This window comes from Rhinolophus ferrumequinum, chromosome 7 (assembly GCF_004115265.2).
Source record: "Rhinolophus ferrumequinum isolate MPI-CBG mRhiFer1 chromosome 7, mRhiFer1_v1.p, whole genome shotgun sequence".
In the NCBI taxonomy this organism is placed as follows: Eukaryota; Metazoa; Chordata; class Mammalia; order Chiroptera; family Rhinolophidae; genus Rhinolophus; species Rhinolophus ferrumequinum.
This window is the reverse complement of record NC_046290.1, coordinates 63,283,284-63,296,234: the sequence shown is the minus strand read 5'-3', so window position 1 is coordinate 63,296,234 and position 12,951 is coordinate 63,283,284. Positions and strand designations below refer to the sequence as shown.

The window sequence follows — 12,951 nt, the reverse complement described above, 5'->3', positions numbered from 1 at the left end:
TCAGTCCAGGAGCTCTTGAGTTAAGAGGAGCTCTGCATATTTGTCAGTTTTCTTCTCCATGTTCTTTTCATTCTGTTTCCATAGCCTCATGAGCTACTTTTTTTTTATGCCAGTAACGGATCTTAGCCTTCTTTTCCCTCTTCTCCTCCAGGGTGGGCTGTCATCACCTGGTACTTCCAGCCAACCTCATGGCATCCCAGGTAGGCAAATTTTTACATAGGCTTTAGATGCACAGCCTAGAGGGCAGCAGGAGCACAACCTGCTTTTTTCTTGTTGTAGGACAGTGGGATCCCATCGAACACCTTGAGGCGTCTAAGGCAGCCTGGCCTCACTTGGTCTTGTGGTGCAGCACACTTTGTATGGTCTGCCCGTGTTTTTGTAGAAATTGCCAGAAATGTTGATGCCCTTATAGTACACAACTATCATCTTGCAGCTCAGCAGTACTTGCTTGATCATGACGGCCGCTGGATGGTCAGGAGATGACATCAGTCATCCAGCAGTAGGACCCACCTCTTTGCTGTTTTTAGCAGCCACCTGGGAAAGCCACATATTATTAAAGTGCTGGAGATCAGACATGTGAAGTGAATCTTATGGCACTAGAATCAAGGTGTCTACAGGGTTGTGTTTCTTCTGCAGGATCCAGGTGAGAATTTGTATCCTTGACTTTTCTAGCTACTAGCAGACACCTGCATTGTTTGGCTCATGGCCCCTTCCTTCATCTTCAAAGTACATCACTCCATCTCTCTGCTTCTGTTGTCACATCTTTTCTTTTGACTTTGACTCTTGGGTCCACTTGGATAATCCAGGATAAGTTCCCAGTTTTAAGATCCTTAATTTAATCACGCCTGCAAAGTTTCTTTTGCCGTCAGGTCACATATTCCCAGATTCTGAGGGTTAGGATGTGACCATCTTTGTGGGGGGCATTATTCTGTCTACAGAAACTTTACATCTGTAATACTGCCGGTAGATACAAGTTCTGACATTTCCCCAATAGTATTCAACTTTGCAGCAGTAATGGTAGAGAAGGTAAGTTGTTGAATTAATTCAAGTTTAGGGATTGGCAGGGTAGGATTAAGGTATGAGCACAAGGAGGTAAGTGAATTTAGGAAGACGTCATTGAGTTGATCCATGAAGGGACCTGGCTGGGATGGAGGGAAGCAAATCCAGGAGGGGCTCATAGCTTGGGAGAAAGAAGAGGGAGACTTTCCTATAACTTCGTAACAATTTCCTTTTTGAGATGGCTTTTACATTTCATTAGCTGCTCCCTTACCCCTTCCGACCCCCCACCAACGACCAGGAGTTTCTAAATGGTTGCAGTGAAAGGGCCTGATTTGATTTCCACTACAGAAACTTTTCCTCTGCGTTGGTAACACCCCAAAATTGTTGTATTCAGATTGTAGCAGCCAGTGTTTAAACTCGGGTGATTTCTGTGGGAGATGTAGGATTAAAGATTACATACTCAGTACAGATTTCACTGTGTCCCATGAAGATTAATGGGCATCAGGGGAACATAAGTTCTTTTGCTGGACAAGAGGTAAACTCTCATAAATTTTTCCTGAATAATTAAAACTAAGGGTTTTTTTGTTCCTCTTAGGAGGAAATCTAGTGACACTAGTCTACTTTGTTAGATGTTTTATAAATTGTGAAAAATCAGTTGCTGCCATTGTCCTATAGGTCTGACCAAGATGGCCCTGAAGTTCCCTTTAGCTTGGCTTAATATTAGACAGGCTTTTTCCTGACTCTAGGCACCTAACCTCCCTTCTCCTAGAGCATTTACTTTAGGAAGTTGCTCATTGTAAATCCTTTCTGTAAGTCTTAAAAAACACACACAAAAAAAACCTCTTGCCAGTTTTACAACCCAGGAGTATCTTTTTCAAGGACCTGGGAGACTTCCCTTTAAAATATATAATCACTGAAGTCCATAGAGCCCCTCTCTCCCAATCTCTGTAGGAGGGTAATTTTCTCTGACTGCTTTTAAAACTGCATCCTGTCATGACGATATAAGAAAGTTTACTTTTTCTTTGGGTAAAGCCAATGAACAAACACAGGTTCCTATGATCCACCATCCCAGCTCTTCAGAACTTTCCAGCCTTTTGTCCGTATGGAGTTAGGCATCCAGGCATGGTCTGTGCTCCCTCCTCTACTGCTGGCAGCAGTACCCGAATAAAATCAACTCTCTGCTCATCTTGTCCAGTGAGATTTTTTTCCCCACTAACAATCTCCTGAGAAAGTCGAGTCAACAACCATAAGGGAAGAGGATATGAAGAGAGTGAGTGGTTAGAAAAGTTGTAAGTAACGACCAGGTAGTAAAGAGCTATGCTTTCTAATTTAAGTCACAGACAACTGCACTTGGATTTACTTCACCTGTTACAATGGCAGGTGGAATACTCTGCGACCACATGAGCACATGCTTTGCTAGAGAAGGAGTAACTAAGGCATATTTTCTTTTGTTGGGATTTTTGGGAAGGGTGGATTTATTTAGCAGGGTGGTATCAGTTAGGACTTTAGTTTCAAATGACTGAAATCTGACTCCAGATGGCTTAGCCATAAAAGGAAGCGTATTGGTCCATGTAATTGAAAAGCCTAGGGCTAGGACTGTATCTGGGGCTCAGATATTTACCAAGTGCCTCCTCCGTGTCAGACATTGTCATAGGCACAGGCGATACGAATTTTTGTCAGTAAAACAGGCAGCATTCTGTGCTGTCATGGAGCTTAGAGCCTAGTGTTCACGTCCTCAGGACCTAGTTACTCTCTGCTTGCTGGGTGGGTTCTGTGTTGCCTTCTGCTGATATGTGAGGGGAAGAGAAGCTGGCTTGTGTAGGGTGGGGGAAAAGAGGACCAGGAGCCCCAAATTCTTAAGCAGACTTTGGTTAGGGTCCCCTTTGTCTACTGCCAGTGCTGTTAATTTCTGAGCCTTTGGGAGAATCTGTGATGTAAATCTGGCTGTTTTTTGGCTTTCCCCACTGCCTATTTAGGATTCATCTTTCTCACGTCTAAGTTTATCCATGATCCACAGGTTTTCCAGCTTCCAAAAGTTTGTGGCTATTGTCATTTCTCTTTTGGTCTTTTCTTCTTGTAGGTTTGTGCCTTCACATGTTCCCTTTACTGTCATTTTAGTGGGGTTTCAGGAGGGCATGAAATAAATGTATTTGTTCAATTTATTGCAGTAATCAAAATGACCATTCATTTATTTTCATAAAATAAAATGTATTGTGCATTTTATTATGATAAAATCAAGAGATGCTTAGTGGAGGTAATGCAGAACTGCGTGAAGAAGAAAAGAACAATCCCTTCGAGTCCCAGAAACACCATAGTTACATGACCAGTCACCTGCTAAACACTTATTTTCAATTTTCTGATGCTACAAACAACGTGTTGAAAATCTTACGGCAAAATTCTTATGAACATCCACAAACATTTCTTTAGAATCAATTCCTAATCGGGGTCAAAGAGACTGCATAATTTTATTGCTTTCAAGAAAGACTATACCACGTATCCATTTCTATACAGTAGAATTTTCAAACCTAGAGTGGATGGGGAGTAACATCTAACAACACATAAGGTTACTGTTTATATTTCTGAACTTCGGCTTTTTTTATGTGGGAAGTACATTTTTTTATGTGGGAAGTACATTTAAAAGTTATAATGAATAATAAAGAGAAAATTTCAAATGATTATTATTAACTGAAAGATATTTTTTCGTAGAAGCCGTTAGAATGAAATAAGAACATACATGACTATTTCAGCGTTTGTGTTTTAATCCTTTGTGAATTGCTATCCACACTGTAAACTCTATCCTAATTTTTCTTCGGTAAATTACCGTTTGTTCTTTTTAAGGAGCTACGCTTTGGAGCCCGGAGTGAGGAGAGGGTGAATGGAATCTGTGCCCCTCAGTGGAATGTGACTTACTAGATGACCGTCTCTTTGTGCGCAGGGCCTGGGATGTTGCCTTCTTCATCATCACGATTTTTTTTTTTTTTTTAGCTTTTCAAAATATAATTTAAAACTATTTTGTACCAGTACAATATATTAATTTTACAAATGTAAAATTTTATCAGCTGTTAAAGCATTTGCAAAAACCACACATCCTACTTCAGCTTTATTGCACAATATCTATAAGAAAATGTTAATTTTTAAATTAGAAAACATAAAAATGCTTTCAATATAGGAGACAATCTGATTTTAAAGACAATACTCTATAAGAATGTCTACCCAGGAAATAACAAACTTTCACAGGATACCAAGCTGGACAGATGCTTCGGCAGATCCAGTACAAAGCACTGTTTAAAACCAGTCTGGGATACCATGTTTCCCCGAAAATAAGACCCAGCCGGACAATCAGCTGTAAAGCGTCTTTTGGAGCAAACAAATACAAGACCCGGTCCTATATCATAGTAAAATAAGACCAGGTCTCATATTAATTTTTGCTCCAAAAGATACATGAGAGCTGATTATCCAGCCAGGTCCCATCCTCGGGGAAATGCGGTACTTAATCCAAACTTCATTAGAAATCTAGATGCCACTCAAGGTGGTTTCTTATACTTAAAAAAGTTGAGGCATTTTTCAGCATCATCACGATTTTCAACAGTGCCTCTTACTATTTGCTTTTACAATCGCCATCTCGTTTTAATCCTCAGAACCATCTGGTAAAGCTGGTAGGACAGATTATTTTATCATTCCTAATTTACAAATGGGGATCAAAGTTAAAGGACTCATTTCTCCAGCTGGGAAGACGCAGAAGAAGGTTTTTAATCTGAATCTTCAACTTCAAAAGGCACTGCTATTTCTACCATGCAACATATGCTCCATCTTGTCTAGCACCAGGCCTTCAGATAATAATATTTGAGTGAATAAATTGGAAAGGTCGTGGAGTCAGAACTGGTGTTCAAAAGGCAATGACCATAAGAAAAAAGTGGAAGATGCCTAACGTAAAATTGTACGATGTTTTTCCTGGCATCTCTGTTCCAACTTGAATGTCTGTAATGACTCCAGTAATCATATATTTCTTAATAAATGGCTGAAGCTGTAATGATTGCAAATTTTATGCAGAACATCACCCCAGACAGTAGGAGAAATGCATATTTTCTCATATTTGTCTTAAGTTGTTTGGAAAGAAAATCCATTTTTTATAGAAACAAACTGCTGTATTGGTTTTGATATGCTGAACAATTTTTATAGTTTGCCAGTTCCTGTAAAGAGAATTTACCAAGGCTGTCCTTCCCTTTGGGTTTCTATAGATTGCAAAGTGTTTTTTATTCTTTCCCACTGATTAATAGATGAGTAGGCAATTGGTGGCAATGGATAAATGTCTGAAATGCAACTATTAGTGGTGAGATTAGGCTCCAGGTTCACTGTCAGGGAGCTCCTCAGGAATACAGATAACAAATTAAAAAAAAAACCAAAAAACTTTGGGTATTTCTCATGGATGATTATTTATTGAATTGACTTGAATCCAGTACACCTTGATTAATTCAATAAATTTCTCCAAGTATCAATACTACCCAGTTCTTAAGCACATACGATGTCAGTCATTATGCCTAGAGTTTTAATAATATAAAAAGAGGACCCAGTTCTTTCGCTTTGACATAAGTTGAAGGTACTTTTTTGTTTTTATCAATTTCAAATAAACATTAATTACATTAGGCTTGGAGACCATTTCTCCCCAGGGCAAGCATCCTTGGATAACTGAGTTATTGAATAAATAGAGCAGTTTTTATAAGTCATTTCTGTAGAATTTAAATTTTTTTATTGTGGAAAATACACATAATATATAATTTATCATTTTAACCATTTTAGTGTGTACAATTCAGTGGCATTTAGTACATTTACAATGTACAACCATTAGTACTATCTAGTTCCAGAATATTGTCATCACGCCAAAAGGAAACTCGGTCCTCCTTAAACAGTCATTCTCCATTCCCCATCATCCGAACCCCTGGCAACCACTAATCTGTTATCTCTCTGTATGGATTTGTCTATAATGGATATTTCATATAAATGAAATCATAAAATGCACGGCCTTTTGTGTCTGGCTTACTTCAATAAGTGTAATGTTTTCAAAGTTCATCCATATTGTAGCCTATATAAAAATTTCAGTCTTTTTTATGGCTGAATAATGTTCCATTGTATGTATATACCACATTTTGTTTATCCATTCAACTATTGATGGACATATGGTTGTTTCCACCTTTTGGCTACTGTGGGTACTGCTGCTATGAACATTGGTGTACAGATATCTGTTGAAGTCCCTCCTTTCAATTCTTTTGTATATACATTTAGGAGTGAAATTGCCGAATCATATAGTAGTTCTATGTTTAACCATTTGAGAAACCAGCAAACTGTTTCCACAGTGACTGTACCATTTTACATTCCCACGAGCAATGCATGAGTCCCAGTTTCTCTATATCCTTGCCAACGCTTGTTATTTTCCACTTTTTTTTTTATTATTCTGATAGGTATGAAGTGGTATCTCATTGTGGTAAATTTCTGTTGCTTTTTATTGCAGATGTGTTTACTCTCCCTTCCACCTTTAACTAGGCCATTGTAAATTGTAGAGCAAAGGCTTAGGTCATGTGAGCAGAACCGTGAGTGGTTTCACTTGACTGAAGGGCTACTAGGTGTGAGGGCGGGTGGAAGATGAAGCTGAAATATTACATTGAGACCAGATTGTACAGGGCCTTGAATGCTAAAGTGAGGCACTTCAGAGGGCGAAAGATAGCTTTTAAGGAAGGAAATGCCATAGCGGGAGTTGGGAATTAAAGCAGTAAAGGGCACCATGATGTATGTAGCCTGAACTGGAATGAACAAAGGATTATTCCATTGTTGAGGTGGTTCTTAGGGCTCCATTAATAAATATATTAATTGCCCGTGTATTATCAGATAGCACCTTATAACTTATCACATTAGCCCCAAATGCTGGACGATTCCTACATTCCACAGGGATGCCAAGTATGGAGATAAACATAATTGGAGTCATTTTAGACTGTGAGCAGTTCCACACTAAGAACTAGAACTCTTTGAGTCTAAGTAGAAATCTCCTTTGAGCTGATGTCCATTGGTATTCTCACACGGGGAGAATGTTGTGGCGAAAAACATGAGATTTGACATCTGACAGACCTGGACTATGCTCGAGTACTTTTCCTTCTCTGATTATCTGTCCTCAATCTTTAAACTGGGTATATTATCTATTTCATTGTGTTGCTGGGAAAATAATTGAGATTACATATGTAAAGTGATCATGCCTAGGAAGCACACAGAAGAGAACATGGCACATAGCTGGTGCACAGGACATGTACCACGAAGCTCAAAATACTTAGGCCACCTACTTTGCAAGTGAGTGCTGGACTTACAGTTCAGGGGGAGGTTTATGAGAGTAGAAGTCATACTAGAACGTGTAAAAAAGGGAGAGAGAGAGAGAGAAAGAGAAAGAAAGAAAGAAACATCGTTGCCCAGAGAAAGCCTTGGGTCACTTTGATGTAAGTATAACTTGGGAACAAAGAGTAGGCTGATGGGACCTGATTCAAGTCCACCCGCTGGTAGTTGCTTTAAATTTGGCTCCTTTTTCATTGACATTAACTGACATTAACTCATCTGTCAGTTGAAATAATTTGCAGATTATCTATAGTCTGACTTTTGTTTCATTGGTAAATTAAAATCCTTGTAAAACTGGCTGCAGTTTATTCTCAGAGCAGATATATGATGGCAGGCAGCGGATTGCAGAAGCGTGTAGCACATAGCTGGGCCTCTGTCCAGCTCGGTTCTCCTCTCTGAGAGAAAGAAGTAAACAACAGAAGCACGATAAAACACCACCCCGTGCTGTTGGGAGGAGGTGGTGATATTTTTAGCTCTTGGATGTGATGATTTGCCTAATATTTCTAACTATATATTTGCCAGCAAACGTGGCATCTAGGGGATCAGGAAATGCGGTCCCTGGTGCCAGAGTGGGGTACCCTCAGCGTCAGCCTGGTATGTCAGCTACTGGGTAGGGGGTGTTGGCTAATACTAATCAAATGGTGATGTTCTTAACTACCCTTTGCAATGGAAATTCCTGATGATTAATAACATTAACTACCATTTGGCAAGTGTTAGGCTGGGTTTTTACATTTAGTCTTCATAACAACCAAATGAAGTAGGCAAGTAAACTGAGGCTCAGAAAAATTAATTAGCTTGCACACATCCATATGGCTACTGTTGTGGAAAGGAAAAAAAAATGCTGTTCAAAAGATGACTACAGTCATTACATTAATATTCCAAGGTAGCAATTTAATTCATTTCAGGGGAAGAGAGTTTGTTTTCGTTTATGTAAAGGAGACAACAGCCTGTCTAAGATGGAGCTTGAGAAACTGAATGGCTCTGCATAGTAAAGTACCAGAACGTTTTAGATTGTGCACTCGCAACTGGAAAGGAGGAGAGGATTTCTGGAAGACAGAGGCATGAAGAGAATGGAGAGAGTACGTGGAGACCAAGGATGGCCAGGCACCCAGTAGCAATTCAGAACCTAAGGAAGAAAAAGACCATCTGATTGGAAATGGCCAGAGCATTTTTAGGGACAGTGAAATCTGCATTGAACGCAAAGTAGCTTTTTGCCCTGAGTTGAATTATTCTTGGTTGCAATCAAAACTTAGTAAAACCTTGTGACACTTAAGCGTCTTGTGTTGAAAGTGATTTGGCTGTGTGGACCATGTTTCGGGTGAAGTGAGGGAGAGAAAGGAGTAACAGGAAAGAAGATCTGAGTAGAGATGGAGAATCGGACTTAGAGCAAGAATTTAGAGCAAGAAGGAATGGAAACATGAGGTCCTTCCTCCTAAAATCCTCAGAAATGTTGAGGAGGATGTGGACCTCTCTCAGAGTCTAAGTCATTTTATTTCAATAATAAAAGAAAGGCCTGTCCCAGAAAGCAAGAGTCTTTGGACTTTTTCATCACATTAGTGTGTGACAGAAGCATCTGGAGGCCGGTTCTGCCTGACCCCAAAGCCCAGTTCTCACTGCCCTGCCCTGTGCTGCAGCAACAGCACAAGGCGAAAGGCAGGTGACGCAATGTACAGTCTCTTACTATGTCTTGATGTCCCAGGCTGGAGTGAACCCAACACTGGGGACTCTCTTGTCACTCCCAGCTTGTGAGAGTTGTTGCTCTTTTACACACGGCTCCAAAGTCAATTTTTATTAAAACAATTTCCTGGTGTCAAGGAATTTCTATCGGAGGGCAGTGCAACACTGAAGAAGTACTCATAGCTCAACGGCCACAAAGTTCTCAGATGATCTAAAAGTAGATTTATCTTTTTTCTAAAAGTGGATTTGCTGTTTATGATAAAGGACTATTTTAAAGCTGAGTTTGTTGTGTTTGAGTTCTAGCAGAATCGCAGTGTCTCAGTTAAATATGAAGTGACGCTGTGCAGCATACAGTGGACAGGCCAAGAGGACAGGGCTGACGTGAGGACAGCATTACGTGGGTAACCGATAATTTCCTAAGAGGAGCGTTGATGATAAATGTAGGTTGGACATTTTGAATTAATGTCATCTTTGTAAAGAGTTTACCAAAAAGTCTTTGTAAAAAAATAAATGAATGTTATTCTCTCTGCAAAGCAGTGCTATGTAGCAATGTCCCCATAGAGAGAAGGTCTGAGGGTTAGTGTCATCTAACCCTTTAAAAAATTTGATGGGTATCCTTTAAATTGCATGTTCTCCAAGTGACTATTCACAGTTTTTCCTTACTTATTCCACATTTATACAGATAAAAATATTTCTTTGAAGCCCAGCTGAGAGATAGAAACTAAAGCAAGCAAGGTGTGTGAGTAGCCGAATCAGGTACAACTCAAGCCTTCACTCTGAGTGATAGACCAGAGGAAAATTCAAATACATGTCGGCTGAATGAAGAAATGAATGAATGAGTCTATTTATGTACTTATTTTAAAGAGGGTTCTAATGAACTTGCATAGTTATTTTCCTAGTCAACAGGAAATTAGAAGAAGCACCTTAGAAGGAATTAAAGGAATTAGAAGACTAAGATTGTTAAGGACAGGTATACTGCTATCTGACCAAAAATGTGGGGTAAGGGACAGCTGAGACGTGAGGTGCAATGAATGACTGAAAAATGCAGGCACAAGAAGGAAGCAAGACAGCTGAGATCACCACTAAGTATCGCGCTGCGTACTTCTCAACGTGTGGGCCCCAGACCAGCAGCGTCAGGATCACTTGGAAATTTAGAAACACAAAGACCCAGGCCCCACCCCAGACCTACTGAATCGAAAACTGACGGTGGGGCTTAGCAATCCCCCAAGCCCTCCAGGGGTCCCACTACAGTGTGAGGTCCCCTGGTGTGGTGCTTGGAGCACTCTAAATACAGAGGACGGCACTGCATTTCAAGAGTGAAATGAGTGTTCATAACCTGGATCAGAGTGCAGAAGTTTCTTTACCTGGAATATCCTGTCCAAGCACATAGGAAAGTTATTGTGGTTGATTGACCACACGTCTGGTTTCATTGGGACAGTCCGGGTTTAGGCAGGTTGTCCAGGCACATTAAAAATAGTATTCCCTTTTGCTCTTGAAAGTGTCTCTGTTTGGTTGATGAATTATATGGTCACCCTATTAATGTAATAGGCTTTGAAAGATTACTGTCAAAATTGTTAAGATCAACAGATGTACTGCAATTTGAAAGGGAGTTGAGTTATTTGCTAAATTCCCACCACTCATCCCTGGATAATAATACGTAATGAGATTTCAGCTTCTCAGTACTTTCCTTGCCCAGACATATTGCCAGCTTTCTTTGCCTAAAGGTGGATTCTCACCATTCAAGCCAGGTTTTCAGCTGTTCTTACCTTTGCAGAACAGTACCTAGAGATTTCCATGGTGCACAGGCAGATCTGTTCCCAGCTGAAAATCTGGCCTGGGGCCAGTTTGCCTTTTCGTTCCACCCCTCTTAGTTACTCACTTTTTACCCCCTGATGGTGCAGCACTCTCTGCTTTCTTCTCTTTCCTCATCAAAATGTTATCTGAGGGAAGGGTCAATACATTCATGTGCGCCGAGGAAAAACTGAATACAGTCCCACCTTGGGATGTTTGCACTGGAACTGGAGAGACTGTATTAAGTTACTGAAATAGCCTGTAGGTGCCTTTCAGTGAGTGGCATAGTTGTAAGGCTCAGGAAGTGATGCAGTATCAAGGGCCACAGGATTGGAGCCTCCCAGACTGAGGCTTTAAGCCTAATCTTCTAACCCACAGAAGGTATCGGGACCAGTGAGGGGATCTGACCTGGGCAGTGACTAGCACTCAAACCTACTGTCAGTGATAAAGACGGACTAATCATCGGTTCATCTTGCTCATCTCAATTAGTTCCAGATCCCAGTATCAACATACTTTCTTGCAAGTAAATGTCGTCACTGTGTTCTTTCCTTTCTCTTAGGTCTCCAAACTCCTACTCCCTCTACCCCCCCATGCTGATCAGATATATTCTTCCTAATGCCAAAACCCGAGATTGACCTGACTGAATCTGTAAATGAAGTTGTTTCACTGAATTGGCTGTAAAAAATTATTTTAGTGCTACGGATTTTTATAGCTAGGGAGGTGACCCTTGGAGAGGATCCAATTCAATTCTGTCATTTTGAGGATGAGGCACAGAGAGGTTAAGTGACTTGCCTATGACCACACAGATGGCTGTTTCAATGAAGATGAGGAGGACCCTTCTTGACACAACACTTGGATACTTAGGTTTGAGGGTGGGGGAAATTTCATGCTTCCTTCAATTCTGGTTTAGACCTAGAAATGAGGAGTACAATGTTAACAGTGGCCCTGCTTTTATGGGTGAACATATGAGAATACTTTTCTGAAGCCTCTTTTGGGAGTGATAAAAGTGGAAACACCATTATATGGAATCTCAATGAAAAAAATCCCTGCTGCTGTTTAAACAGAACACACTCTGTAGTCCAGTAGACTTTCATGTTCAAGTGAAAGAATAGAATAAGTTTATTTATGCACATTTTTATATCTCCCTTTATAATAACAGGAATCCTATTTTAGTCAAATGCTTTTTGGAAATAAATGATCAACTTCCTCCCATTTTGGGTGTAATGGTAGATTGCCATTTCAGTCAATACTGAGAGAGCAGGATGGTTTTATACTTGGGATAGTGACACCAAATAGCTGTATTTCTCAGCTTCCCCCACTTTCCTCCTGGGTCTAGGACAAGGGCAACTATTCCTCAAGAGAGCTGTCCCTTTGGGCACTTCTCATCCCTATAAGTAGGAATAGACAATGCAAGGGCACTAATAGAAAAGACAGAAGCAGGAGCAAGGATGATAACAAAAAATGTTCACGGTGTGGAGTTTTGTATAGTAGCAAAATTTATATTTTATTTTATGAGAAAATACAGATATTGGGTTGAAATTTAACATGTAACATTTGACCCCTCATTAATGGATAAAAAGTGTTCTTAAATACTCATACTTCATTAAGTTTTAAAACATGAAGAGTGTAACAAAGTATTTTTAAATAATCATCTAATACTGGGGAAAGGAATGTTTATTTCAAGGAAGTACATTTCTCAATTAACTTTTCCAACAGAAAGATCATTGGTTAAAGTATATTTTGTCATATTACTCTATCACAAGCAATACAAATGGTTGTATTTTTTTAGCATGTGTTCAACTAAAGACAACTTTTGTACCTGCAGGGAGACTTAGAGAGCTTATTTATTCCAACTCTTCTTACTGAGAAAATAGTAACAAAAGCAAATATCAAGGCTCAGGAAAGCTGAGATTTCTATGTCCAACAGTGGAGAGCAAGAAACCACTGGCATCCATCGTGGGAGTGTGGAGCCCAAACAAGACATGACTGCATTTTAATGTAGGCTAGATTGTTAGAGTCCTTTTTGTTTCTATTATTTCTATTTGCAAAAGGTTAAAAATGAGAAGTATTTAAATTTAACCCCAGGTTCTCTAAGTTCTGTATTTAAAATAC

At 39.8% G+C, this 12,951-nt stretch overlaps 1 pseudogene; it reads right to left on the bottom strand.

Annotated features, from left to right (window-relative positions):
• Positions 1–11,013, bottom strand: LOC117024607 (60S ribosomal protein L13a-like; annotated as a pseudogene).
• Between the last annotated feature and the right edge of the window lie 1,938 nt (positions 11,014–12,951).